This window comes from Hippopotamus amphibius, chromosome 17, assembly GCF_030028045.1.
Source record: "Hippopotamus amphibius kiboko isolate mHipAmp2 chromosome 17, mHipAmp2.hap2, whole genome shotgun sequence".
NCBI lineage: Eukaryota > Metazoa > Chordata > Mammalia > Artiodactyla > Hippopotamidae > Hippopotamus > Hippopotamus amphibius.
The window spans coordinates 4,538,843-4,543,532 of record NC_080202.1 but is presented as its reverse complement, the minus strand read 5'-3'; positions in this window follow the sequence as shown (position 1 = coordinate 4,543,532).

Sequence of the window (4,690 nt, the reverse complement as noted above, 5' to 3'; positions counted from 1 at the left end):
GGAGGTGGCCATAGAGAGGAGCGATGCTAGAGCGCCCTGGACGGCCCCCGCAGCTGATCTCTTTCCGGCTTTCTCTTGGCAATGCTTTCCGGAAGTCATCCCTCGCTGGGGCGGGACTTCCGGGAGCGCAGGCCCGGGAAAGGCCGTGCCGGCCAGCAAGCGGGTCCTTGGAGCGGAGGGCGGGGCGGCAGTTGCAGAGTCGTCCCCACCGGTTCCAAGCTGTCCCCTTGGACAGGGCACCCCTTGGTGGAGGTTGCTAGGATTACCTGGGAGGAGAGAAGCTATTCAGAGCTTTGCCGTGGGCGTTCTGCTCATTTTATTTCCATCGTAATCCGTGTGAATACACGTTTCGGATGTTTTCACTGGCTGATGGAAAGAAAGGCGAGGACAGGGGCTGAGAGAACAAGCTCCGGAACAAGAGCGTCCTGGGGCTGTTATCAGTCGAGGGATGGTGACCACTCTGAGCCTGTTTCCTTATCTGTTGAGTGAGGATAGTCACAGCAGTTACTTCATAACGTTTTTTAGAATTAAATCCCCGAATAGTGTTTTTTGTTATCAAAATTATTTTAATGATTTATAAGCTGAACGTCGTCCTTTAATTTTTTTTTAATTGGGGTATGCTTGTTATACAGTGTTGTGTTAGTTTCTACTGTACAGCAGAGTGGAGTTCCCTGTGCTATACAGCGTGTTCTCATTCCTTATCTGTTTTATACCTGTGAGTGTATATATGTCCCAGTCTCCCCATTCATTCCTCACCCTCCCCCACTGCTGTCCATAGGTTTGTTCTCTACATTGGTGTCTCTTTCTGCCTTGCAAACCAGTTCATCTGTATCGTTTTTCTATATTCCACACATATGGGTTCATATACGATATTTTTTCTCTTCCTGACTCACTTCACTCTATGACAGTCTCTAGGTCCATCCACGTCTCTACAAATGTCCCAATTTTGTTCCTTTTTATGGCTAATATTCCATTGTATATATATACACCACATCTTTATCCATTCATCTGTTGATGGGCATTTAGGTTGCTTCCATGTCCTGGCTATTGTAAACAGTGCTGCAATGAACATTGGGGTGCATGTGTCTTTTTGAATTATGGTGTTCTGTGGGTATATGCCCAGGAGTGGGATTGCTGGGTCACATGGTAACTGTATTTTTAGTTTTTTAAGGAACCTCTGTATTGTTCTCTATAGTGGCTGTATCAATTTACATTCCCACCAACAGTGCGAGAGGGGTCTCTTTTCACCACACCTTCTCCAGCATTTATTGCTTGTAGATTTTTCTGATGATGCCCATTCTAACCAGGGTGAGGTGATACCTCACTGTAGTTTTGATTTGCATTTCTCTAATAATTAGTAATGTTGAGCATCTTTCCATGTGCCTCTTGGCCATCTGTATGTCTTCTTTGGAGAAATGCCTGTTTAGGTCTTCTGCCCATTTTTTGTAAATCACCTAATAATATATTGACCGCTGTTCGAGTGGCATCGCCATGGAACAGCCACTCAATAACTGGTAGTAAAATTGAAAAGGAAATAAAATGTTTCAACCCGCATAAAATGTATTTAAACAAGCTACGGTGATTAAAGAAATGTTGACCAGGGACATCATCAGGTAGATGGCCCAATACAGGCCTTTTGAAAACCAGAAAAAGGTCTACTGTGGGACGACATTCTGAAACCTTTTTGAAACATTGAAAATGTTGAAGTATGTGGGCCGAGCGATGGGATTCAGAATGTCCTGCTTGAGCAGTGGAGGAGCTGAGGGTGCGGGGCGTGGAGACTAATATCACCCTGTTTGGTCCTGAAGGATGGATGGTTAGCCAAAGACGGGTAAGATTCCTCAGAGGAGGAACAACCTAAGACAGGCACAGCCGCAGAGGGGCCAACAGGGGTGGTGCATAGAGCCTTCCTTATATCACCGTGTTTGGCCCTGGAGGATGACTGGTTAGCCAGAGACGGGTAAGATTCCTCAAGGGAGGAACAACCTAAGACAGGCACAGTCGCAGAGGGGCCAACACGGGTGGGGCACAGACCCCCAATATCTGAGAGAGGTCTCCTGCCCCCAGGGCTGTTTTGCTCTCCACACCCAGCTCAAATCCACACCTGCTCAGCTCGGACCCAGGAGGCAAACAAGGATCATTGCCCCCAGTCATGTGAGGCCTTTGATTGTTTATGGGATTAACCTGAGAATGTTAGCCCACGAACTCAATAAAAGCAACCTGGGATGAGTCAGCAGGGCTCTTGATCCTAGAGGTCTTGAGTCCCCCGGTCCCATCTTTCTCTTCAGTCTGTGTCTGTGTGTTCTTCAAGCTTGCGGCACCCGTCACTCACCTCGAGTCGCCGAGTTGATCCCGGCAGTCTACTATCCCCTTACAAAGCGAATGAGCATTTGTCCCCAAGAGGTCTCAAACCACTAGAAATACAGGGAGCTTCCTTAAGTGGGGACAATCCTTTACCTGGAAGTTTCACTCAAACACGAAACTGGCTCTGTGGATCACATATTTTGTATTTGAAGTAACCTTCCCTGAAAGGATCAGGAAAACTGCATTTCTGTGACTTTACACCTTCCAGGGCTTAAACCCTGAAATGAGGATGAGACTACCATTCCCATAAGTATTCAAAATAAATATTTGATCCACAAAATGAAAAGGCAGCCTATGGAATGAAGGAAAATATGTGCAAACCATCTGATAAGGAGTTAATATCCAATAAATATAAGGAACTCATACAACTTAATAGCAAAAAGCCAAATAATATGATTTAAAAATGAGTGACCTGAATAAACATCTTTCCAAAGAAGATACACAAATGCCCATCAGGTACATGAACAGGTGCTCAGCATCACTAATCATCAGGGAAATGCAAATCAAAACTGAAATGGGATATCACCTCACATCTGTCAGAATGGCTATTATCAAAAAGACAAGTGATAAGTGTTGGCCAGGATGTAGAGAAAAGGGAACCCTGGTGCACTGTTGGTGGGAATGTAAATTGGTGCAGCCACTATGGAAAACACCATGGAGTTTCTTCAAAAAAAATTTTTTTTAGAATAGAACTACCATATGATCCAGAAATCCCACTTCTGGGTATATATCTGAAGGAAATGAAATTACTATCCCAAAGAGATATCTGCACCCCATGTTAATTACAGCATTATTTACAATAGCCAAGACTGGGAAAAAATCCAAGTGTCTATTAATGGATGAATGGATGAGAAAATGTGCTATAGGTATACAATGCAATATTAGCCATATCAAATAAAGATATGCAGCATCATGAATGAACTTGAGGGCATTATGCTAAGTGAAATGTCAGAGAAAAACAAATGCTATATCATCTCACTTATACAGAAAATCTAAAACAAACAAACTCATAGAAACAGAGAGTAAGTTAGTGATTACCGGGGGCTGGGAGCATGGAGAAAATAGGTAAAGGTGGTCAAATTGTACAAACTTCTGGTTATAGGATGTGTAAGCTCTGGGGATGTAATGTACAACATAGAGACTATAGTTAGCAATACTGTATTGTATACTTGACAGTTACTAAGAGAGTAAATCTTAAAAGTTCTGACCACACACACAAAAATGTAACTATGTGTGGTGATGGGTATATTAACTAACCTTATGGTGGTAATCATTTTGCAATACGTACTTATATCAAATCATTACACTGTAAACCTTAATCTTAATGTTATATGTCGACCATAGCTCAATAAAGCTGGGTTAAAGACAGAAACAATACTAAACTTTTTTTTAAAAGTTCAGAAGTGCAAAAAAATATTGATTTTCTTCCCCTTGGTGAGTACTTTGATCCTTTTTAAAAGTTTTTCAATTCCACACAAAAAAATAAATTGGTTCTTCTGTTTCACTCGTTCCCTAGGCTCACATCTGTCAGGTAATCCCAGAATGTTTATACCTTTAAATGTAGGATGAATCACTTACATAAAATAATTGTGTAAAATTCTAAGAGCTGGATGAAGAAGTCAGGGAAGGCCTGAGTGCTTATCAGGTTGTTTTCAGGGCACATCTGCTTTTCTGCACTGATGCTCTGGGTCCCATTTTATGCCTGGTGTGTGAAGATGAAAGCTAGGACCTCTGCAGTCTGAGGTTATACTTGAATTAAATTCCTTGAGTACAGGGCTTTGTTGGTCTCGTTCTCTCCTGTATTATTAGCTCCTAGGACTGGGCCTGGCTTGTGGCAGGCAGTTAGTATTAGGACTTTAGGAAGAACCCAGTAACTTAAATGAGACTGTGGGCTTGCAATTAAACAGGGCCCAAAATTCAATCAGGACACCAAAGACGGTGTCATCAGAGGGAGGAGTCTGACTGGTACCTTCACAAGGTTAGGTCAGAGAATCACAGGCAGAAAAGGGCCCCCACACTTGTTGGAGTGGAGGCAACCTGGCAGCAGGGGGAGAGGCCATGGAGGCAACGGACTTTCGGAACTCAACGATACCAGCAATTGACAGGATCCAACCACTTCCTCTTGCTTTGAGTCTCTTAGTTGTCCGTAGCTATGGATACAAGCTACCTTCAAACCCAGTGGCTTCAGAACCACTGCGGTCATTTTCTTGCCTGCAGTTTTGGTCCCTGGGGATGGCTCATCCCTTCCTCGCCGGGGCTACTAAGGCAGCTCCATGGTGGGTGCAGGATCCACCGTGGCCCCACTTCCATGTTCCAGCAGTGCTGG